Source organism: Scyliorhinus canicula, chromosome 17 (assembly GCF_902713615.1).
Source record: "Scyliorhinus canicula chromosome 17, sScyCan1.1, whole genome shotgun sequence".
Classification (NCBI taxonomy): Eukaryota; Metazoa; Chordata; class Chondrichthyes; order Carcharhiniformes; family Scyliorhinidae; genus Scyliorhinus; species Scyliorhinus canicula.
In genome coordinates this window covers 113,380,525-113,406,719 of record NC_052162.1, presented here as the reverse complement: position 1 = coordinate 113,406,719, position 26,195 = coordinate 113,380,525, and the positions used below count along the sequence as shown (strand labels likewise).

Below are 26,195 nucleotides of genomic sequence, written 5' to 3'. Positions count from 1 at the left end.
CAGGTTAAAAGGGGCAGATTTCATTGCAGCTTCTTCCCTGTATATGTATTTCAAGAGATGAGTTTCTCTTTAGCTCTGAGTGACCGATATAATTGGTTGGAGGCCCATTTCCCAGTCAGTCCTCCAGCACCTTCCTGTCTCTCTATTAGTGCAATGCCCATGGCAGTTTCCCAACTGGGACACAGGCCCCATTATTCTCAACTAAATTCAGCCCCCAGCTCCGTCTCCTGGCTGTCATTGACACGAGCAATAGACACAGAAAGGTGCTCGAGGCTCTAATGGGAAGTTAAAACTTGTATCTCTAAATCAACACTTCAACATTTGTCAGTCAAATCCATGTTATTTATGCTGGGGTGTTTATTATTAGATTTAGGCACTGGAGGCAAAGGGTGGGGGATTTAACGGGTTACTTTCCCTTTCTAACTTCGTATTGTCAATAGTGTCAGCCGTGGCTCAGTGGGCAGCTCTTTCACCTCGGAGTCAGAAGGTTGTGGGTTAAAATCCCAGTCCAGGGACCCGAGGACAAAAATCACATCCAACATTCCTGGTCCCAGCATTGAGGGAGTGCTGCACTGTCAGAACAGCCTTCTTTCAAATAAGATGTTAAACTGAGGCCCTGTCTGCCCCTCTCAGGTGGTGTAAAAGTTCCCACAGCCACTATTTTGAGGAAGAGCAGGGGAGTTATCCCCGGTGTCCTGGTCAATATTTATCCCTCAGTCAACATCACTAAAAACAGATCATCTGCTCATTATCACCTTGCTGTGTGTGGGATCTTGCTGTGTGTAAATTGGCTGCTGCATTTCCTATATTGCAACAATGACTACACTTCACAGGTACTTCACTGGCTGTAAAGCAGTTTGGGACGTCCTGTGGTTGTGAAAGGCGCTATAGAAATGAAAGCTTTTAAACTGAAGATTTCAGTTATCTGATCTTGTTATCTGGAATTTAATTGTTTTCAGCCACCCCCAACTTACCATTTATTAAATTCACTTTGGTTCAGGCAAGACTTTAAACCAATTAAGGCAAGATCATAATTCTCTGGATAGTAAATTTAAAAATAAGTTTATTAAATGAAAAAGGTTTACTGAACAACTTTTAGACATTGACTTTTACAACTTCATGCGGGTGATTAGTCTGCAGCAGCGTAACCCTCTCTGGCTCCTTCTTTGACAGTAATTCTTCTGGAATTCAGCCTCGGGAGTCTGGCTCCTTCTTTGACAGTAATTTCCTTGGAACTCAGCCTCGGGAATCTTCAGTACTTGGCCAGCAAGGAAGACCTTCAAAACCTCGACTTTTATCCCCAAAGTGACCGTTACCTCACGTCAGAGTTGGGCCTGTGGTCACATGACAATTGGTCAATTTGGTCACTGGATTAATTTAATTGGATCCCCAATTACTGACACCACCTTCTCTCATTATCTCAGACAGGAATACAATAGAACTGTTTCATACTATCCCTTTATCTGATTCTATACAATCCCTTATTCAGTTTCAAATGTTGAGGCTAATCAGAGCTTCAAGGTCTCTCTTTTGCAGAACATTTATCCTCATTGCACTTTCTTTCTACACAACAATTAAGCTTTTACATTTTTACAGCAAATGAAAATCGGGCACGATCTGATGGCCATGATGTGCATGGCGCGAATCCAAGTGCAGCAGTTAGATCACAGGAGAGTCCGAAATCGGGCACTGCACCAAGCACTTTCTGATCTAACTGGTCTATTCCCATTGAATTCGAACATCTTGCCTGGGTATTGTAGCTGGTCGTCACTGCATGCTGAGGAATGGTTATTTGGATTGATACAGTTCACTCGTGGTACCATATCTTATTATGCTATTTAGCAGTAGCGTAAGCGGCTTCCTTATGGTGCTCTCGACACAGGAAGGATCAGACGTGAAGACAACTCCAACAAGTTTATTAAACTATAAACACTACTATAACTTCGGTTCAACACTACTGTAAATCCTCCTATAGCTCCTCAGATTGACTAATGAGATTGCTACACTCCACGTGGTGGAAATGATATCGAATCTCTGTACTCTCTGACTGTCTCCACTGGAAAGAGGCAGATCATGTGTGTGGTGTCCTTTATATGAGTTGGTATAATGCCCTCCTGTGGTCGTGTCACCTCTGTGAGTATCGCGAGTGCCCATTGGTCGTGTCCTATCTAACTGATGTATTGGTTGAGTGTGTGTGTATGATGTCTCTGGTGCTCCCTCTAGTGTCTAACTATACATGTATGTACATTAACCCCTTGTGTATTTACAGTGATGAACATCACCACAAGATCTGAATACAGTACAATTAAGGCCAATCTCCATCTCATTAACGGGAAGGACCCCCTCTCTAAAGGCCTCCCTTGATGAAAGCGACTCCTCAGTCGGTCACATGGACGCAGATTAGTATTGGCCCACACAGACATGGGCCAGGCGTCACGGTACCTGAGGGATTCCCGGCCATTGGAGGCCCCCGAGTGGTCAGGGATAGGGCAGGGTGGCCCCCCCTGGCCCAGCCCCTGGAACGTGTGCACCTTGGCACTGCCAGACTGGCACCTTGGCACCGCAAACCTAGGTATTTCACACTCTGCCCATTCGTTAAAATCACTCATAGAACATAGAACAGTACAGCACAGAACAGGCCCTTCGGCCCTTGATGTTGTGCCGAGCAATGATCACCCTACTCAACCCCACGTATCCACCCTACACCCGTAACCCAACAACCCCCCCACCCCCTTAACCTTACTCTTTTTAAGGACACTACGGGCAATTTAGCATGGCCAATCCGCCTAACCCGCACATCTTTGGACTGTGGGAGGAAACCGGAGCACCCGGAGGAAACCCATGCACACACGGGGAGGACGTGCAGACTCCGCACAGACAGTGACCCAGCCGGGAACTGAACCTGGGACCCTGGAGCTGTGAAGCATTTATGCTAACCACCATGCTACCGTGCTGCCCCTACTCATTAAGACTGAGTCTTGATTTTGTGCAACAACCATGTCTTTCTCTCCATTTCAAATCCCCTGTGAAAATCCAAACACAGCGTATCGTGAAATTATTAGATTTAAAACAGAACGAGTTGTTGGGATTCACTGCCTGACAAAGGTGTAGGAAGGAAATTCAACTGTAACTTTCACACGGGAACTGGACAGATTCTGTGGGAAAAGAAACTTGCCGGGCGATGGGACGAATTAGATAGTTCACTCAAAGATCCAGCATGGGAACGATGACAGAATGGCCTCTTTCTGTGCTCCCTGAGACTCAATTGTATTTGGAGAAAGTGGGAAATACCTGGAACCCACTTCCTCAGAGGGGGGGTAGAAGCAGAAATGATGGAATGTTTCCCAAAATAAATTGGATGGGCTTTTGAGGGAAATAAACTGACAGGGATACGGGAATAGAACAGGGCAGTCATTTGATCAATAGAAATCTACAAGTTGTGAATCTTTGGAATTCTCTATCCCAGAGGGATGTGGAAGCTCAGACATTGTGTGTGTTTAAAGCAGAGACTGACAGATTTCTAAATACCGATAACACAAAGGGATACGGGGATAGTGTGGGGGAAAGGCATTGAAGTGGAAGATAAGCCATGGTCGTATTGAATAGTGGAACTGGCTCGATGGGCTGAATGGCCAACTCCTGCTCCTATGTTCCAATGATACAAAGATAAGCAGGAAAGTAAATTGTGAAGAGGACATCAGGAGGTTAAAAAGTTTATATGTTAAATAAGTGGAATAAGATCTGCCAAATGGAGAATGTGGGAAAATGTGTAACTGTCCATGTTGGCCAGAAGAATATAAAAGCTTATTATCTAAATGGTGAGAGGGGCAGCACAGTGGCACAGTGGGTTAGCCCTGCCTCCTCACGGTGCCGAGGTCCCAGGTTCGATCCCAGCTCTGGGTCACTGTCCGTGTGGAGTTTGCACATTCTCCCCGTGTTTGCGTGGGTCTTGCTCCCACAACCCAAAGATTTGGGCAGCACGGTAGCATGGTGGTTAGCATAAATGCTTCACAGCTCCAGAGTCCCAGGTTCGGTTCCCGGCTGGGTCACTGTCTGTGTGGAGTCTGCACGTCTTCCCTGTGTGTGCGTGGGTTTCCTCCGGGTGATCCGGTTTCCTCCCACAGTCCAAAGATGTGCGGGTTAGGTGGATTGGCCATGTTAAATTGCCCGTAGTGTCCTAAAAAGTAAGGTTGGGGGGGGGCTGTTGGGTTACGGGTATAGGGTGGATACGTGGGTTTGAGTAGGGTGATCATTGCTCGGCACAACATCGAGGGCTGAAGGGCCTGTCCTGTGCTGTACTGTTCTATGTTCTATGTGCAGGGTAGGTGGATTAGCCACGCTAATTTGCCCCTTAATTGGTAAAAATTAATTGGGTACCCTAAATATATTTTTAAAAATCTAAATAGTGAGAGATTGCAGAACTCTGAGATTCAGAGGGATCTGGGTGTCCAAGAGCATGAATCACAAAAGGCGAGTATACAGGTACAGCAAGTAATTAGGAAAGCTAATAGAATGTTATTGTTTATTGTGGGGGAATTGAATACAAAAGTAGGGAGGTTATGCTTCAGTTATACAGGACATTGGTGAGACCACATCTGGGGCACTGTGTACAGTATTGCTCTCATTTAAGGAATGATGTCAATGTGCTGGAAGCAGTTCAGAGAAGGTTTACTGGACTCATACCTGGAATTGGAGGCATGTCACCACAAAAATAAAGAACAGAAATGGCAGGATTCGGGAACCATGGATGACAAGGGAAATTGTAAGCTTAGTCAAAAGGAAAAAAGAAGCATATGATAGGTCTAGGCACCTAAAAACTGACGAAGCACTTGAGGAGTACAGCGAAAGCAGGAAGGAACTTAAATGTGGAATTAGGGCTAAAAGGGGCCATGGACTGTCTTTAGTAAACCTGGTTAAGTAGTACCCCATTACTTTTTATGCATATATTAGGAGCAAGAGGGTATCAAGAGAAAAAGTAGGCCCACTCAAGGACAATGGAGGGAAGTTATGCCTGGACCCGCAGGAAGTGGGTGAAATCCTTGAGGAGTATTTTGTATCGGTATTCACCAGGGAGAAGGACATGGTGGATGTTGAGGTCAGGGATCGGTGTGTGACAGCTCTTGAGAACATCAATATATCAAAGGAGAAACTGTTGAGTATCCTAAATTGCATTAAGGTAGACACGTCCCCAGGGCCGGATGGGATCTATCCCAGGTTACTGCGGGGGGCAAGGGGAGAAATGCTTGGGGCCTTAACAGATATCTTCACATCCTCTTTGACCACAGGGGAGGTTCCAGATGACTGGAGAATAGCCAATGCTGTTCCCTTCTTTAAGAAAATTATAGACCAGTGAGCCTGACATCAGTGGTGGGGAAGCTTTTGGAAAAGATACTGAGGGACAGGATACATGCACATTTGGAAGAAAATGGACTAGTTCGTGACAGGCAGCATGTTTTGTACTGGTACGGTCATGTCTTAAAAAACAACTTAATTTGAGTTTTTGGAAGAGGTGACAAAGTAATTTGATGCGGGGATGGTTCTGGATCCAGTTTATATGGACATTAGTAGGCGTTTGACAAGGTCCCACATGGCAGACTGGCACAAAACTAAAATCACATGGGATTCGGGGTGGGCTGGCTAGATGGATACAGAACTGGCTTGGTTATAGGAGACAGAGAGTTGTGGTGGAAGGGTGTTTTTCAGAATGGAGAACTGCAGCTAGCGGTGTTCCGCATGGATCAGTGCTGGGATCTCTGTTGTTTGTAGCATATATAAATGGTCTGGAGGAAAATGTGGGTAGTCTGATCAGTAAGTTTGAGGAATTGAAGATTGGCAGAGGGTTGTCAGAGGATACAACAGGATATAGATAGATTGGAGACTTGGGCACAGAAATGGCAGATGGAGTTTAATCCGGATAAATGCAAGGTGATGCATTTTGGAGGATCAAATCTAGGTAAGAATGATTCTGTAACTGGCAGAACCCTTAGAACATTAACATACAGAGGGATCTGAACATGCAGGTCCACAGTTCCCTAAATGTGGCAACACAGGTGGCCAAGGTGATTAAGAAGGCATATAGCATGCTTGCCTTCATCAGCCGGGGCATCGAGTACATGAGCTGGGAAATCATGTTGCAGCTATATAAAACCCTGATTAGTCCACATTTGAAGTATTGCGTGCAGTTCTGGTCACTACATTGTCAGAAGGAGGTGGAAACTTCGGAGAGAGTGCCAAGAAGATTCACCAGAATGTTGCCTGGTCTCGAGGGTGTTTGTTATGAGGAGAGGTTGAATAAATTATAATTGTTTTCATTGGGAAGACAGAGGCTGTGGGGAGAGCTGATAGAGGTCGACAAAATTATGAGAGGCACAGACAGGCTGGATAGTCAGAGGCTTTTTCCAATGGTGAAGTGTCAATTACAAGGGGGCTCAGGTTCAAGGTGAGAGGGGGAAAGTTTAAGGGAGATGTGAGCAGTAAGTTTCTCACACAGAGACTGGTAGGTGCCTGGAACGCGCTGCCAGAGGATGTGGTGGAAGCAGCACATTAGCAACATTTAAAAGAGGCATCTGGATGGGTCCATGAATAGGGAGGAAGTAGAGTGATACGGACCGAGTCAGGGCCGAAGGTTTGTTTTAAAGTTAGGGCATCATGATCTGTGCTGAGGGTTGGAGGGCCGAAGGGCCTGTTCTTGCGCTGTACTTTTTTGTGTTCTTTGTTCTGACTACATCTCTGGTAGTGATATTTAATTCCTCCCCCATATTTCTTAGCATTAATCGAATAATCAACACTGATGCAAAATATCTATTTAACTCCTTTGCCATTTCCTTATTCCCCATAAATATCTCCCAGATTTATTTTCTAAGGGGCCTGTGTGAAGCTGAGGTTACAATTAGATCAGCCAGGGACTTATTGAATGGTGGAGCAGGTTGGAGGGGCTGAATGGCCTACTCCATTCCAGAATCTAGAGAATTTTGACAGATTTTCTTTTCTCCGTTGAGGTTAATTTGCCTTCAGATTTCTGGGAAAAATATGTCTAAAAGTGCCTATTTGGTTCTGGTTTGGAGGAGAGCCACCTGATGTGCGTCCGCTCAGCACATCACCATCACTGAAAGTCCAGAATTTTGAAAGATGATCACCGATGTATCCACTATCTCTCCAGCCGCCTCTTTCAACACCCTGGGATGTAGAGCATCAGTTTTTTGGGGATTTATTGACTTCCAGTTCTGTTAATTTCTCCAGCACTGCTTTTTCACTCAGACTAATTCCTTTCAGTTCCTCGTGATCACAAGCTCCTCGGTTCTCCAGTGTTTTTGGGACGATTTCTGTATCTTCCTCCGTGAAGACAGACACACACAATGTTTAGTTTCTCTGCCATTTCCCCCTTCTCAATTATAAACTCTCCTGTCTCTACCTGGAATGGACCCATATTGGCCTTTGCTAATCTTTTCCTTTCTCTTTATCAGTTTCTTGCTCCTTCTTTGCTGAATTTGAAAACAAGTTCCCAATCCTCAGGCTTACTACTATTTTGGCAGGGCAGCACGGTGGCGCAGTATTAAGCACTGCTGCCTCGCGGCGCCGAGGTCCCAGGTTCCATCCCGGCTCTGGGTCACTGTCTGCGTGGAGTTTGCACATTTCCCTGTGTTTGCGTGGGTTTCGCCCCCACAATGCAAAGAACACTAAACGCATTCAAATAGTCATTGGATAGGCATATGGACGATAAGGGAATAGTGTAGAGCAGGGGTGGGCAAACTTTTCCGTGCAAGGGCCACATTCAGAAATTCACAATTTTAAAGGGCCGCATAGTATATTAAGTAAAATAATTACTTCACCCGGTTATGATTCTGGGCGCCTCATATAGAACATAGAACAGTACAGCACAGAACAGGCCCTTCGGCCCTCAACGTTGTGCCGAGCAATGATCACCCTACTCAAGTCAACGTATCCACCCTATACCAGTAAGTAACCCAACAGCCCCCCCCCCCCCCCCCCCCCATTAACCTTAAAAAAAAATAAAAATTAATGACTTGGTGGGCCGCATAAAGACCTTTGGCGGGCCGCAGTTTGCCCACCCCTGGTGTAGAGGGACTTTAGAGGGGTTTCACAGGACGGCGCAACATCGTGGGCCGAAGGGCCTGTACTGCGCTGTAATGTTCTATGTTCTATGTGCAGGGTAAGTGGACTGACCACGGTAAATTGCCCCTCAATTGGAAAAAAATGAATTGGGCACTCTAAATTTAAATTTAAAAAAAGATCACTACTATTTTGGCCACTTGATGAGCCTCTTTCTTTGATCTAATGGAACCTTTAACTTTTCTGGGAAGCTACCATTTCACCACTTTTCCCTTTGGATTTTTGTTTCTTAATATAATCTATATTTTATGTAAATATGTAACAAATCCTTAAATGCTAGTGCTTGCCTGTCTAACATCATAACTTTTATTGGCAGTAACGAATCTGCCACATACAACTTGCCCCTCATACCTCAACAGTTTCCTTCTGTGAGAAACATCCATATCAATTAAAGAAAGAAACCATATCACCACCTTAGCCCATCTTCACGGCAACGTGGCGCGCATCGGGGTACTTCCAAACAGAAATGCAATCTAAATATCTTTTCACTTCCAAACACACTCTCACTCTGTGAGCCTCGTGAAATTTGAAACCAAGTATTTTTAACAAGGCTCAAAGAGCATCAGCCCACTGAAGGCAAAGTCGTGGGAATGGCCAATCCAGCAGGAAAAAACCCTCCGACCCTCCCTATCGACCACCTGACAAAGTGAATGAAATGCAATGCTGCATTGAATTGAAAGCAGAAACAGTAACAGCAGAATCCAACCCCTGTAATCACTTGTGAACATGTTGGTGTCTCAGCAGGTGTGATGAATCACAAAATCCCTTCCCACACTTGGAGCAGATGAATGGCCTCTCCCCAGTGTGAATTCGCTGGTGTGTCTGCAAGCTGGACAGTTGAGTGAATCCCTTCCCACACTGAGGGCAGGTGAACGGCCTCTCCCCAGTGTGAATTCGCTGATGTGTCTGCAGGTTGGATGAATCACTAAATCCCTTCCCACACTGAGAGCAGGTAAATGGCTTCTCCCCAGTGTGAACTCGCTGATGTGTCTGCAGGGTGGCCGAATGACTGAATCCCTTCCCACACTGAGAACAGATGAACGGCCTCTCCCCAGTGTGAACTCGCTGGTGTGTCCGTAGGTGGGATAACTGAATGAATCCCTTATCACACTGAGAGCAGGTGAACGGCCTCTCCCCAGTGTGAACTCGCTGGTGTGTCCGCAAGTAGGCTAACTGAGTGAATCCCTTCCCACACTGAGAGCAGGTGAATGGCGTCTGCCCAGTGTGAACTCGCTGGTGTCTCTGCAGGTGGGATAACTGAGTGAATGTCGTCTCACACTGCGAGCAGCTGAACGGCCTCTCCCCAGTGTGACTGCGCCGATGAATCTCAAGCACAGACGGGCATCTGAATCCCTTTCCACAGTCCCCACATTTCCAGGGTTTCTCCATGGTGCCAGTGTCCTTGTGTCTTTACGATCAGTTAAAGCCTCGTCCACACACAGGACACATGTACGGTCTCTCCCGGCTGTGAATAGTCCGATGTTTTTTCAGGCTGTGCAACTGGTTAAAGCTCTTTCCACAGTCAGTGCACTGGAACACTCTCACACGGGTGCTTTGTGCTTTTCTAGTCACATTGATGTTTAAAATCTTTTGAAGCTGACAGATCGGGCAAACATTGCTCCTTCTTAATTCAAAGTCTGACCACATTCAGTTGCCAAATATTTCAGTGACTGTCGGATTGAGACGTGACATTTCTGTCTCTACTTCGTCATCATCTAATATCCTGAAAAAAGAATTTACAAAATACATCACTGTCAGTACAGGGTAGAAATTCAGATAATTCTAGTTTCTCTGGGACATTCTTTTCTCTCTTATTTGTGAAAAGCAGGAAATCTGCATCCCACACACACTCTCCCTCTATTCTCACTCTGCTGTATCTAATATTTACCCTCCCAATTCTGCTGAAGGTGCTGATTCAGGCTGATTGACAGATCATAGAATCATAGAAATTACAGTGCAGGAGGTCATTTGGCCCATCGAGTCTGCACCGGTCCTTGGAAAGAGCACCCTACTCAAGCCCTCACCACCCGATCCCACCTAATGTTTTTGAACACCAAGAGCAATTTAGCATGGCCAATCCAGCTAACCTGCACATCTTTGGACTGTGGGAGTAAACCGGAGCGCTCAGAGGAAACCCATGTAGACTCAGGGAGAATGTGGATTCCACACAGACAGTGACCCAGGCCGAGAATCGAACCTTAAACAACCCTGGAGCTGTGAAACAACAGTGCTAACCACTGTGCTACCGTGCTCACTGCTTTCTGTCCCGGACTCAGAGATCATAACAAATAGATGCTGGAGTCAGCCATTCAGCCCATCAAGCCTGCTTATCCATTCAATAAGATCATTGATCAATCGACCTCAGTACCATTTTCCCACAATTTACCCCATATTCCTTGACATTATCAATATCCAGAAACCTATCAATCTCTGTCTCCAAAATACTTGATCACCCGGGTTTCTCAGTTCTCTGGGGTAGAGATTCCCACATCCTCGAGTGAAGAAATCCCTCCTTCTCTCAGCTTTCTCTCCATTTTTTTGTTAGAACAGTACAGCACAGAACAGGCCCTTTGGCCCTCAATGTTGTGCCGAGCCATGATCACCCTACTCAAACCCACGTATCCACCCTATACCCGTAACCCAACAACCCCCCCCCTTAACCTTACTTTTATTAGGACACTACGGGCAATTTATCACGGCCAATCCACCTAACCTGCACATCTTTGGACTGTGGGAGGAAACCGGAGCACCCGGAGGAAACCCACGCACACAGGGGGAGGACGTGCAGACTCCACACAGACAGTGACCCAGCCGGGAATCGAACCTGGGACCCTGGAGCTGTGAAGCATTTATGCTAACCACCATGCTACCCTGCTGTCCCATTTTCTTGTTGATTCCGCATAACCCTTGACTCCCTCTCAATCAGAAATCTGTCCAACTCATCCGTGAATATATTCAGTGACTCCCAGACTCCACTGGTCCCTGTGGAAGAGTAACCCAGAGACTAACAAGCCTCTGAAGAAAGAACAAAGAAAAATTACAGCACAGGAACAGGCCCGTCGGCCATCCAAGCCTGCGCCAATCCAGATCCTCTATCTAAGACTGTCGCCTATTTTCTAAAGAACAAAGAAGAGATGACTGGAAATATATAACGTAGCCACAGTACAATATTACACAACTGGAAATAATAATAAATGTACTTTTTTACTGAACCATCAATAATACATCTAATATGTACCATATAACACTGGGCTTTTCTCTGATATTAATATGCTGTCCCCTCAAATGTCAGCATCTCCTGGGGAGAGCAGCCCTATAATTGTGAACGTTGGGAAAGAGACCATCCTTTTAGCCAGACAAATAAATGCGTCAAACTGAGGGAGCAAAGGATGTCAATGTCTTTAAAGAGAGACAGAGACCTGGGCCAAGCTTTCCAGAGTCTGCACCCTCCCTGGATTCACTTCCTTTCCCTTCAGTTGCTGCAAGTGACCAATTGAAGGTGAGAATGAGAAAAGAAATGGAAAGGGGCAGAAAAGAAAGTGTTTTACTCACAGATGTTGGAGACAGGAGAAGCCGCTCGGTGATCGCCCACCGGCCCGGGACTGCGCCTGTTCGATGGAGAGGGGACGTTGCGCATGTGCGGGGGAGTGTCCACCCCGTGACCATCCTGCTGAGGTGTTGACCAATGGGAAGAGTGGGAGCGCTCTGTTTCTCCAGCCAATCAGAGCGCAGGTTTTGTGCGAATGTAGATTAAGCTTCACACAGACTGAAACGTGCTCATGTCTCCAACATCTGTGAGTTAAACACTTTCTTTTCTCCTCCTTTCCATTTCTTTTCTCATTCTCACCTTCAATTAGTGACTTGCAGCAACTGAAGGGAAAGGAAGTGAATCCAGGGAAGGTGCAGACTCTGCAAAGGTTGGCCCAGGTCTCTCTCCCTCTTAAAGACATTGACATCCTTTGCTCCCTCAGCTTGACACATTTATTTGTCTGGTTAAAAGGGTGGTCTCTTACCCAATGTTCACAATGAAAGGGCTGCTTTCCCCAGAAGATAGCTGACATTTAAGGGGACAGTAATTAATATCGGACAGAAATATGTCTTGTGTTGCTCTATGGTACAGATTAGATATTTGTGGTTCTGTAATTAAGTGCACTATTATTTTTAGTTATGCAATAAAGTACTGTAGCTACATTATATATTTCCAGCCATATATCATTGCGAGACAGAAGGAGTCCATTCAGTTACCCGAGTCCATGCTGATTCAGGAAAGAGCAATCCAGTCAGTCCCATTTTCCCTCTATATCCCTGATTCGCTGCAAAGTGATTTCCTTCAAGTCCGCACCAAATTTCATTTTTAAATTATTATTAATTTTTATTCGGGTTTGAATTCCGGCCCTGGGTCACTGTCCGTGTGGAGTTTGCACATTCTCCCCGTGTCTGCGTGGGTTTCACCCCCATAACCCAAAGATGTGCAGGTTAAGTGGATTGGCCATGCAAAATTGCCCCTTAATTGGAAAAAAAATAATTGGGTACCCTAAATTTATTTGGTTTTTCAAATATTATTTTTTATTCATTTTACAAGATGTGGACATTGCTGGTTCCCCCAGCATTTATTGCCCATCCCCAGTTGCCCTTCAGAAGGTGGTTGTGAGTTGCCTTCTTGAACTGCTGCAGTCCCAGAAGTGTAGGTACGCCCACTGCTGTTAGGGAGGGAGTTATTATTATTCTCCACTTCCACCACCAACGTGATTTTCAGATGATGTCCACTCATTGTCTAAATTAAATTCTTCCTCACAGATCCTCACTGTGATATACAGAAGTATATATCAATTGTTTCGTTGTACAGTGAATGGTGCATATAGATGGATACATGCACATGTACTCGCCGCCTGCATTAAGATTTTTGGGTGTCTGTCTTCGGGACATGAGGCAGTGACCCTGCCTCTGTGGATCAGCATGAATCACGCCTTCAGGAGAATTGGGAGGGTGAATATGAGGTACAAGAGAGTGAGAATGGAGGGGGAGTTTACTTTTCAGAAGTAACGAGGAAAGAATGTTCCAAATAAACTAGAATTCTCCTTTCTGAATTTCTATCCAGTACTGACTGTGATGAAGTTTGTAAACTCATTTTACAGGATATTAGAAGGGGAGGATTGACAGACAGAAATTTCACACCAAACATCACATCAAGATCTGATAGAGTCACCGATTCATGGGAGCTGTATATCATCAACCTTTGAATCTAGAAGAAGAAATGTTTGTCTGTTCTTCTGCTGAGAGATGTTTAAACATCACTCAGTGTACAGACACTGAGACAGGCTCCTGCCAGTGAGAGGCATCACTGCAGACATTTTATATTCTTCAGCTCACCCGAAGATGGAAATTTCAGCACACATTTCTCCACCTTGTATTTTAAAAATATTTTGTTCGCTCATTAAATGTCCTCGACCTTTGGACGTTTCATTACAGAACTCAGCTCAAAGACATCAAAACTTGTGTCTGGCCTTGGCTGTGTGCCCAGCCAATCCATTTGGCCAATTTGACTTTGCAGCAGCTCAGTCCCAGCTTTGGAAACATCTTCATCTTTCTGTGAGGCCCCGGCCCCATTGACTGTGACAGGGTTCATACTGTCTCCGTGAGATTGTTGATGTAAAGTCACGTCAGGCCCACACTGCCCGATTTCCAATTTATTTAAAGGTCCCAGAAGCTTGGCTCCAACCTTAAATGTTCTTTTGATCCTGTCAGTAACATTGTTTTGGAACTCACTAGTACCATCCGATAGGCAGCCATCAACATGCATCATAAAGATGTACGAGAGTTTCCTGCCATGATACCAATAAAGCACGGCAGCTTCTGCCTTCAGGTGGAGACAACCCGACTTGCACAAAACTGATCTGAGAAGTACCATACACTCTGAAACATCGTTCAAAACATAGACAAACTTATTGAACTTCCAAAGTCTTCCATCTACATCTGGCAGCTTTGGAGGTTGCAGAAACGCTGCCCCCTGGAGGTGATCCCCCAGCACAAATGGAGCTTTTATGTTTCTTGACTGAAAGTTCCGAGAAAATGTCACGAAAAGGGCCAAAGAAATTTCAAAATGGCCTTTCCTGCTGTGGGCAAGTTCACTCTGATCTCTTTATCTCTTAAGACTTCTTCAAATCCCCGAGCCACTAACCTCACCTTGATCTTAAGTTCTATCTGGTTGGACCTTTTTTGTGCATTGATGTGATGGTGCTGGCTGACCCCTATCTGGGACCTCTGAACACACACCAAACTCTGTCCAACTGCCTAACTCTTTCTGTTTAGCCTCCCGTACGACTTTATCCCCTCATTTATTAGTAGCTACAAAACCCTCTCGGTCACGGGGACTTCAGCATCGCCCCCAAACATATCCTAATGTAAAACCGACAATTCCCTGTCTGAAATATTCCAGTTATTGAAATTACATTTAAAGGATGTCAAAGAAACAGACCAGAAACAGATCCCTGATGTTCCGAGGAGGCCCCAGTGGTCAGTCAGACTGAACTAAACACAGGTGGTATAAAACAAACAATACTCACCCCGGTGTCTGCTGTCCACGGGGACTTTCCTTTAATCAGAGCTGTCAGTGGATCCTGTTCCCGACACCAGGTTGTTGTGGGACAAATGTCACTCGGAGTCCAGAGTTGGTTAAAGTTTGGGAATCTTTATTACAAACATGCAGGGAATGCTTCAGCGAACCGAAGCATCTCAAGGAGTAGTTACAATAACACACATTTATACACAGTACAGTTACAGCTGCTTTGTCTGCAAGTTAGTGGGAAAGTACAGGACGGAAAGGAAACAACTCAAAAACAGCTCAGAATTATTGGCTATAGTGACTTCATCTCTCACAAAACACATCTGGGAAACAATAGCCAGACCAGTAATCCAGAGACCCAGGGTAATGCAATAGGGATCCAGGTTCAGCAGATGGTGAAATTTAAATTAATTAAAAATCTGGAATTAAAAGTAATTGATGACCATGAAAGCATTGTCGATAGTGGTAAAAACCCATCTGGTTTCTTTTACATCCACCTGTAGAGGGAGAAAAACACTTCACTATCCAGGATAAAATTAATGTATTTCAGCCTTTGTGGATCATTTCGGTGGAAATGTGCTCTCCCAGGCTCAAAGAGCATCAGCCCACTGGAAGCAAAGTGGTGAGACTGGCCAGTCCAGCAGAAAGAAACCCTCCGACCCTCCCACTTCACCGAGTGTCAGAATGAACAACGTTTGATTTGATTAAATTTATTCACGTGCACCGAGGTACAGTGAAACATATTGTTCTGCGTACAATGCAGACAGATCATTTTATACATGAAAAAACATAGGACATATGATAAATACACAATGTAAATACATAGACATCGGATGAAGCATACGGAGTGTAGTGCTACTCAGTAGAGACGATGTATGGAGAGATCAGTTCAGTCCATAAGAGGGTCATTCAGGAGTCTGGTAACAGCAGGAAAGAAGCTGTTTTGAATCTGTTATTGTGAGTTCTCAGACTTTTGTACCTCCTGCCCAATGGAAGAGATTGGAAAAGAGAATAACCTCGGTGGGAGGGTCTTTTATTTTGCTGCCCGCTTTCCCAAAGCAGCGGGAGGTGTGAACAGAGTCAATGAATGGGAGGCCGGTTTGTGTGAGGGACTGGGCTGTGTTCACAACTCTCTGTAGTTACTTACAGTCTTGGGCTGAGCAGCTGCCAGACCAAGTGTCATGGAAGTGTCCCTTTAAGAAATGTTTTTGTCTTATCACATGGTTCCAGTGATGTCATTGTGTGGGTGGAGCTGGGCTGTGGCTCTGGGAGTTGGTTTTACTTTCGCTTTGGTTTGGGGCTGTTCTGTGGCTCTGAGATTTTTGCTTTTGTTTTCACATTTTTGGCTGCTGTACTTAGAAAGAGGAGTATTTTGGCCCGTCTCTCGATCTTCATTTTAAAAGCTGTTTCCAGGCTGCTTGGTAATTTGAAAATAAATAATTGCTTTCTGGAAGGAATTCAAACCTGCTGTTTTGGAAAGGAAACAAGAGCATCTATACCAGGTCTTGATTGCTGTGTGCTGGGCCACACCTTTGAAAAGGAGGCACTGGTTTATGGGATCTTGTTATTAAATTGGAACAATTAAAGGGGTGAATTTATTAAGGGTGATACATAGATTACTGTAGCTGTGTGGGGTAATTTGTAATTTATAAAAGTGCTTACTGTGTGTGTTTATAAAAATGTTAACTAAATTCATAGAATAAAGCTTGTTTTGATTAAAAGTACTTTAGGCCTCTGTTGAATAACACCTGAAAGGCAGGTCCTTGTGCTCATCGTAACCAAAATCAATAAACAGTTGTAGGTCAGGTGATCTCCATGATATACTTTGGAGTTTTCTAAACCCTGGCCCATAACACAAGCTGTGATGCAGCCAGATAAGATGTTTTCAATGGTGCATCTGTAAAAATTGGGAAAAGTCAATGATAATAATCTTTATAATTGTCACAAGTAGGCTGACATTAACACTGCAATGACGTTATGGCGAAAATCCACCAGTCACCACACTCTGGCGCCTGTTCGGTTCACTGAGGGAGAATTCAGAATGTCCAATTCACCTAACAAGCACGTCTTTTGGGATTTGTGGGAGGAAACCGGAGCACCCGGAGGAAATCCACGCAGACACGGGGAGAACATGCATACTCCGCACAGTGACCCAAGCCGGGAATCGAACCTGGGACACTGGTGCTGTGAAGCAACAATGCTAACCACTGTGCTACCGTGCCGCCCATGTGGCAATCAATGTGAACATGCTGAATTTCCTTAGTATGCTGAGGAAGTATATGTTTCTTGGTCGTAGCGTTGATGTGGGTAGACCAGGACAGAATGCTGGTGATGTGCACGCCTCGGAATTTGAAGCTGCTAACCATCTCCACCTCGGCCCCATTCATGCAGACAGGGGTATGCACGATACTTCGCTTCCTTAAGTCAATGACCAGCTCCTTAGTTTTGCTGACATTGAGTGAGAGATTGTTGTCATTACACCATGCCACTAGGTTCTCTATTTCCGTGCTGTAGTCTTGACTCATCGTTGTTTGATATGCGGTCGTGTCATCAGCAAATTTGTAGATGGAGCGGGAGCCAAAGTGTGTGTATAATGAGTGTAATAGGGGGCTAAGTACGCAGCCTTATGGGGCCTCGATATTGAGGACTATCATGAAGGAGGTGTTGTTGTTTATCCTTACTGATTGTGGTCTATGGGTCAGGAAGTCGAGGATCCAATTGCAAAGGGAGGAGCCAAGCCCAGAATTTTGGAGTTTTGATATGAGCTTGGCTGGGATTATGGTGTTGAAGGTGGAGCTGTAGTCAATGAATAGGAGGCGGACGTAGGAGTCCTTGTCGAGATGATCCAGGGGCGAGTATAGGGCCAGGGAGATGGTGTCTGCTGTGGACCGGTTGTGGAGGTATGCAAATTTCAGTGGATGAAGGAATGCTGGGAGTATGGGGTTGATGTGTCCAGCATCTCGCTGCACTTCATAATAATCGGCTGGTAGTCATTGAAGCACATTATCTGGTTCTTCTTTGGCCCCAGTATGGATGGTTGTCTTCTTGAAACAAGTGGGAATCTCAGAACGGAGTAGGGACAGGATGAGGATGTCCGGAAACACACCCGCCAGTTGGTCCATGCAGGATCTGGGTGTACGACCAGGGATCTCGTCAGGACCCATCACTTTCCCAGGGTTCACTTTCAAGAAGGCCAACCTGACTTTGGAGGCTGTGACGGTGGGTATGGGTGTGTCCAAGGCTGCTGGGGCAGCTGACAACAGTTTGTTGGTTTCCTGCTCGAAACAAGCATCGAATGCATTGGCTTTGTCGGGAAGGGGTGCGCTGTTGCTGAAGATTCTACTCGGCTTTACTTTGTACCCATTCTGTTGTTTAAGCCCTGCCACAGCCAACGAGAGTCCCTGTCGTTAGTCTGACTCTCGTTTAGTTTGGTGTTGTCTCTTGGAGTCCCTGATGGCTTTGCGGAGGTATTATATAGATTTCTTGTATAGGTCAGGGTTACCTGCCTTGAACACCTTCAGTCGGGAGTGAATCTCCCGATTAAACCATGGTTTCTGGTTGGGTAACATACTTATTACCTTCTTTGACACAATCTTCTACACACTTGCTGATGAAGTCTGTGATGGTGCTGGCAAACTCGTTTAGGTTGGCTGCCGAGTTCTTGAATATGGACCAGTCCACTGACTCCAAGCAGTCGCTTAGGAGCTCTTCTGTAGCCTCAGACCAGCATTGCACAACCTTCTTAACCGGATTCTCCGCTTAAAGTTTCTGCCTGTATGCTGGGCGGAGGAGCACCGTCTTGTGGTCCGATTTTCCGAAGTGTACTTTGTGTAGCAGCAGTCAAGGATGTTGGGGCAGGAGATGTGTTGGTGGAATTTTGGCAGTACACTCTTGAGGTTGTCCTGGTTAGAGTCCGCGGCCACGATGAATAAGGCCTCCGGGTATTCTGCTTCATTGTTATTTATAGCGGTTACAATTCATCAAGCGCCTTCTTCACTTCTGCCTGGGGTGGGATGTAGACCGCTGTGATGATGGCAGAAGTGAACTCCGTGGGAGGTAGTATGGACGGTACTTCACAGTCAGGCATTCCAGGTCCGGGAGCAGTAGTTCGCCAGGGTCGGCATGTCCGAGCACCAGGAGGAGTTGAGGAGGCAAATCCCTCCACCCACTCCAGGTTCAGTCCTGGATGTGATTAACAGCAGGAATAACAGCAGAATCTAACCCGTCCTCACTTGTGAATCCTTTGGTGTCTCAGCATGTTGGATGACTGAGTGAATCCCTTCCCACAGTGAGAGCAGGTGAATGGCTTCTTTCCAGTGTGGACTCGCTGGTGTGTCAACAGGGCAGATGAATCACTAAATCTCTTCCCACACTCAGAGCAGGTGAATCAACTCTCTCCAGTGTGAACTCGCTGGTGTCTCCGCAGTGTGGATGACGTTCTAAATCTCTTTGTGCAGTGAGAGCAGCTGAATGGTCTCTCCTCAGTGTGAATGCGCTCGTGGATCATCACTCCCACAGTCGGAGCATTTAAAGGGTCTCTCATTGGTGTGAGTGACATTGTGGCTCAGCAAGTGATGACCGAGTGAATCTTTTCCCAGTCGGAGAGGTGAACGGGCTCTCCCCGGTGTGGCCTCGCTCGTGTTTCATCAGGTTGGATGAGGTTCTAAAGCTCTTTGTGCAGTGAGAGCAGCTGAACGGTCTCTCCTCAGAGTGAACGCGCTGGTGGGACATCAGTAGCTGAGAGCTTTTGAAACCCCTCCTGCAGTCAGAGCATTTAAAGAGCCTGCTCTTGGTGTGAGTGACATTGTGTTTCAGCAGGCTGCATAACTGAGTGAATCCCTTATCACACACTGTGCAGATGAACGGCTTCTCCCTGGTGTGAACTCGCTGGTGTGCCTGCAGGTTGGATAACTGACTGAATCCCTTATCACACAAAGTGCAGATGAATGGCCTCTCCCCAGTGTGAACGCGCTGGTGGTTCTGCAGGTGGGGTATCCGAGTGAATCCCTTCCCACACACAGTGCAGGTGAATGGCCTCTCCCCGGTGTGAATTCGATGGTGTCTCTGCAGGTGGGATAACCGAGTGAATCCCTTCCCACAGTCCGAGCAGGTGAATGGCCTCTCTCCAGTGTGAACTCGTTCGTGAATCCGCAAATTGCCAATGTCAGTGAATCCCTTTTCACACTGAGAGCAGGTGAAAGGCTTCTCTCCAGTGTGACTACGGTGATGCCTTTCCAGCTCCCACGGGGCTGTGAATCCCTTCCCACAATCCTCACATTTCCATGGTTTCTCCATGGTCCAGGAGATCTTGCGTCTCACCACGTTGGATGATCAGTTGAAGCCTCGTCCACACACAGAACACCTATACAGTCTCTCCCTGCTGTGAATGGTGTAGCATTTTTTCAGACCGTGTAACTGGTTGAAGCTCTTTCCACAGTCAGTGCTCTGTAACAGTCTCACACGGGTGTGTGTGTGTCTCGGTGGCTTTTCCAGACACACTGATGTTTAAAATCTCTTGAAGCAGACAGAATAGACAAACATTTCTCCTTCTAGATTCAAAGGCCAATGATATTCAGTTCCCAAGAATTGAGTGACTCAGTCAGTTCTTGACGCGATGTTCAGTTTGAGATATCGGCCTCAAACTCCTCTCATTTTAACTTCCTGCAAGAAGATTTTACAAAAATCATCACTGTCAGTACAGGATAGAAATTCATAACAAACAATTCTAGTTTCTAGCGAACATTCTTTTTCTCTCTCTTTCCCTCAAATACTCTAAATCTCCATTCCACACACTCTCCCTCCATTCTCACTCTGCTGTATCTAATATTCACCCTCCCAATTCTCCTGAAAGTGTAGTTGCTGCTGCTCAACAAATCTAAACTCATTACAACCTGTACAAGAGTAGAGACTCTCCATCTAAGTATATTTACTGATTAGAGATGGGGTGAATCTGAGGAAGAATTTTATTTAGTCATGGAATGGTCATGAGCAGGAACCCACTGCCCACAAGGGTTGTGGAAGTCGAGATGATCAATAATTCAAAATAAAATAGGATGGGCACTTGCGGAAAATAGGTTTTCAGGGGAACAGGGATATTGAGGGGGAATGGGACTGACTGGATTGCTGTACAGAGAGTCAGCATTGACTTGAGTTACCAAATGGATTCTGTCAGTGCTGCAATGACTGTATGACTGGAAATATATAATGTAGGTACAGTACTATATTACAAAACTAGAACTAATAATACATATATTTTATTCCAGAACCATCAATAATATATCTAATACATTCCATACAACAACATTAGACATATCTCTGCCCGATATTAAATTTTTTACAAATTCATTTACAGGATGTTGGATTCGCTGCTTCGGCCAGCATTCATTGCCCATCCCTAGTTGCCCTTCAGAAGGTAGTCGTGAACCACTGCAGTCCTTGAGGTATAGGTACATCCCTGTGCTATTAGGGAGGGTGTTCATGGATGTTGGTCCAGCGACAGTGGAGGAACGGCAAGATATTTCCAATTCAAGGTGTTGAGTGACTTGGAGGGGATCCTCCAGGTGGTGAGGTTCCCAGGTATCTGCTGCTCTTGTCCTTTTAGATGGCAGTGGTTGTGGGTTTGGAAGGTACTGTCTATGGAACCTTGGCGAGTTACTGCAGTGCAGCTTGTAGATGGTACACACGGCTGCCACTGTTCGTCGGTGGTGGAAGGTTTGTATGCTTGTGGAAGGTGGAGCAATCAAGCAGACTACTTTGTCCTGAATTGTGTTGAGCTTCTTGAGTGTTGTTGGAGCTGCACTCATCCAGGAAAGCAGAGAATATTCCATTCCACTCCTGACTTGTGCCTTGTGCCTTGTAGATGATGGATAGGCTTGGGGAGGTCAGGAGGTGTGTTACTCGCCATAGGATTCCTAGTCTTTGACCCAGCCACCGTATTAATATGGCTTGTCCAGTTCAGTTTCTGGTCAATGGTAACCCCCAGGATGTTGGTTGTGGGGGATTCAGCTATGGAAATGCCACTGAATGTCAAGGAGCGCTGGTTACAGCCTCTCTTGTAGAAGATGGTCATTGGCTGGCAGTTGTGTCACGCAAATGTAACTTGCCACTTATTAGGCCAAGCCTGGATATTGTCCAGGTCTTGCTGCATTTGGACATGGACTGCTTCATTATCTGAGGAGTTGAGAATGGTGCTGAACATTGTGCAGTCATCCATAAACATCACCACTTCTCACCTTTTGATAGAAGGGAGGTCATTGATGAAGCAGCTGAAGCTGTTGGGTCGAGGAAACTGCCCTGAGGAACTCCTGCAGTGATGTCCTGGAGCTGAGATGATTGACTTCCATCACCACAACCATCTTCCTTTGTGCCAGGTCTGACTCCAACCAGTGGAGAGTTATCCCCTGATTCCCATTGACTCCAGTTTAGCTCGGGCTCCTTGATGCCAGACTCGTTTGAATGCTGCCTTTATGTCAAGGACAGTCACTCTCAACTCACCTCTGGCATTCAGCTCTTTCGTCCATGTTTGAACCAAGGCCGTAATAAGGTCAGGGGCTGAGTGACCCTGGCGGAACCCAAACTCAGCGTCTGCGAACAGGTTATTGCTCAGTAAAGTGCTGTTTGATTGCACTGTTGATGACTCCTTCCACCACTTCTGCTGCTGATGGAAATAGACTGATAGGGAAGTAATTGGCTGGGTTAAATATGTCCTGTTTACTGTCCCCTTAAATGTCAGCCATCTCCTGGGGAAAGCAGCCCTTTGTGAACATTAGGAAAGAGACCATCCTTTTAGCCAGAAAATAAATGTGTCAAGTTGAGGGAGCAAAGGATGTCATGGGCAGCACGGTAGCATAGTGGTGAGAACAATCACTTCACAGCTCCAGGGTCCCAGGTTCAATTCCCAGCTTGGGTCACTGTCTGTGCGGAGTCTGCACGTTCTCCCCATATGCGTTTGGGTTTCCGCCGAGTGCTCTGGTTTCCTCCCACAGTCCAAAGATGTGCTGGTTAGGTGGATTGGATATGCTAAATTGCCCTTAGTGTTGGGTTGGGGTTACTGGGTTATGGGGATAAGGTGAGCCTGGGTAGGATACTCTTTCCAAGAATCGGTGCAAACTCGATGGGCCGATTGGCCTACTTCTGTACTGTAAATTCTATGATTCTATGTCAATGTCCTTAAGAGAGACCTGGGCCAAGCTTTCCAAAGTCTGCACCCTCCCTGGATTCACTTCCTTTCCCTTCAGTTGCTGCAAGTCACCAATTGAAGGTGAGAATGAGAAAAGAAATGGAAAGGGGGAGAAAAGAAAGTGTTTTACTCACAGATGTTGGAGGCAGGAGGAAGGTTCAGTCTGTGTGCAGCTCAAGCTCACTCAGTGTTGGAGGAACAGCAGCTTTGCTCGGCAGAAACCTCCATGTCCAGCTTCCGCATTGAGACAATGGGAGAGCTCTGATTGGCGGAGAAACAGAGTCCTTCCAGTCCTCGAATCTTCTTATTGGTCACACCTCAGCAGTAAGGTCAGCGGAAGTGAGCTCCCTCTGCACATGCGCAGCTGCCGCTATCCGTCAGATATGCGCAGTCCCGGGCCAGGGGAGAGGGAATCATTGATCGATGAAGCAGCCAGCCGATTGCCTGGAAACCGTCTCGAGGATGCATTTGGGGAGGGGAAACAAAGGGTGGGGCTCACGTGTCCACGCGCTGGGCTTCAACGCAATGACGTCACTGCGGAGCGGATTTATTCCTATTGGCTGATTTAGAGGACGAGCTCCTTTGTGATGTCACAATGTGGAGGTTGGACAATGAGTTTCAGACTAAAACTTCCTCCTCTGGGCAACATCTGGGTGCAAATCAATGTCTCCCCCTTTCAGAAGGTCATAAGATATAGGAGCAGAATTAGGCCATTTGGCCCATCGAGTCTGCTCTGCCATTCTATCATGGCTGATCTCATCCTGGCCTTAACTCCACCGTCCTGAGATTTTTCCAGGAGAATTGAGTGACAAATTCAGCGATGTTACCATGGAGTGTGATTTTTGATTGTGTTCAAAGTAAAAGGGCAACATTCTATTTATAGTTTAAGGGATACATTCCCTATCAAAATAGTGTTTAGGCAGTGTTGTTTCTAGTTTGTATGTTGCAGGAAAAGTCATAAAACTTGAAGTTTTTGTCTCATAACTCTTCAATTTGTTCACTGGGTTTACAATTTATTTTTTTAAATTACTGATCTTGCACAGTTGGTTTAGAGCCACAAGTTTCAACTTCCCATTTAAGCCTCAGACAACTTGCTGTCTCTCTGTTGCTCATGTCAATGACAGCCCAGTAACTGAGCTGAGGGCTGAAGATGCTGTGACTCCTTGTCAGAGCTGGAATCAGTAGAAAGAAGAACCGTAGTTTCTTAAAAGAAAATATTTTATTAAGGTATTTATAATTGTAACAATTTTAACCATCAGGTATCAAAAGGAACAAAACACACCCATCCAGTAACAAACCCCAGCCAACATGGCTTACACAAACAGGACCTCCTTCCCCAGCCCCTCCCTTTCCACTGGTGTTCCAAACCTTACTCAAACCCCCATGCCCCCACCCCCCCACCCCTGCTCACAGCTTAATTTTTCTTGAAGAAGCCAATGAGCGGCAAACCCCTGTAACGATCCCCTCAAGGTGAACTTGATTTCCCCAACTTCAGGGGTTCCGAGTCCCTCCATCCCAGTAGGATCCGTCTCTGGTCCACCAGAGAGGCAAAGGCCAGAACATCGGCCTCTCCCATCCCCTGGGCTCCTGGATCTTCCCACACATCAAAGATCGCCACCTCTGGACTCGGTACCACCTTCGCCTTTAATACTTCTCACATGTGGTCAGCAAACCCCTGCCAGAAACCTCTCAGCCTCGGACATGCCCAGAACAAATAAACATGGTTCACAGGTCCCCCCCGCACAGCGCCCACATCTGTCTTCCACCCCCTCAAAGAATCTGCTGATCTGCACCCCGTCCTGTGCGCTCTATGGACCACCTTGAATTGTATTAGGCTGAGCCTGGCACAGGACGAGGAAACGTTGACTCACCTCAGGGCTTCCTCCCATAATCCCGCCTCTAACTCCCCACCCAGCTCTTCTTCCCACTTTTGCTTCACCTTCCTTGGGGCTCCCTCCCACTCCATCAGTTCCCTGTAGATCTCTTGAAACCTTCCCTCCCTTACTCCTACTCCCGACACCACCTTATCCGGTAGCCCCTTGGGGGCGATGGGGGGGGGGGGGGGGGGGGGGGCAGGTGCGAGAAGAGAAGAACCATAGTTTCTGGTTGAGCTTTGTGTGAGCTGTTCAACCATGATGACCATATATAAATAGCTAACCAGGTAATATGTTGTGATGAGGGTTCAGAAACAGACCCTGAGTAGACGAGTTCACTGAAGCTGTGGGCTTGTCAGCCGTACAGTGAAACCAGGCATCCAACAGCCACAGAGACCTCTAATATTGGACACTGGGTTTAACCCTGTTCTGTATTAAACAGACCTATCTGATACTGGGGGTGAAAGAGTTAACCTGATCCTTAATTCATTCAATTCCAAAAGTGAATAACATTGATTCAAGTGCAGTGATTAACTTGTCAATCTGTCAACGAAGTGGTGTCAGTTCATGCAGATCGTGTCTGAACTCAATTTCATTACTTATTTTTGTTACTGTCTCTCTCCCTCTTCTCTCCAGCCATTTATCGACTTCTTCAGAGAAAACTAAACTGTCAGCAGAGGCAATAAAGGGGAGGGGGTGATGGGATAGGGGGGAAAGTTAGGCTGTTTTGTGTCTAGAGTAAGCGGGAGCAGTGGGAGATGGAGGGATGTTTACGCACTGAACTATGTTTACATTTGTATTTGTATCGCTTATTGTTATAAAAGCATAAATGCCTCAATAAAATGTTTAAAAAAACTGCCCCTTGCACCTTAAACCTGTGGCACCTGGTAATTGACTTTTCCAACCTGGGAAAAAGCTTCTGACTATCCACCCTGTCCGTGCCACTCATAACTTTGTAAACTTTTATCAGGTCGTCCCTCAACCTCCGTCGCTCGAGTGAAAACAATCCGAGTTTATCCAACCTCTCCTCATAGCTAATACCCTCCAGGCCAGGCAACATCCTGGTAAACCTCCTCTGTAATCTCTCCAAAGCCTCCCCATCCTTTTGGTAATGTGGTGACCAGAATTGTAGGCAATATTCCACGTGTGGCCTAACTAAGGTTCTGTACAGCTGCAGCATGACTTGCCAATTTTTATACTCAATCCCCCGACCAATGACGACAAGCATGCCGCCTGCCTTCTTATGCCTGAGGGGCTGTTTAGCACAGGGCTAAATTGCTGGCTTTGAAAGCAGGCCAGCAGCACGGTTCGATTCCCGTAACAGCCTCCCCGAACAGGCGCCTAGGGGCTTTTCACAGTAACTTCATTGAAGCTTACTTGTGACAATAAGCGGTTTTCATTTCATTTATCCTCCTGCGTTGCCACTTTCAGTGATATGTTTATTGTAATT

The 26,195-nt window shown here is 46.0% G+C and overlaps 1 pseudogene; it reads right to left on the bottom strand.

Annotated features, from left to right (window-relative positions):
- LOC119951531 overlaps window positions 1-11,745 on the bottom strand; it is a 69,317-nt pseudogene extending 57,572 nt beyond the window's left edge.
- Between the last annotated feature and the right edge of the window lie 14,450 nt (window positions 11,746-26,195).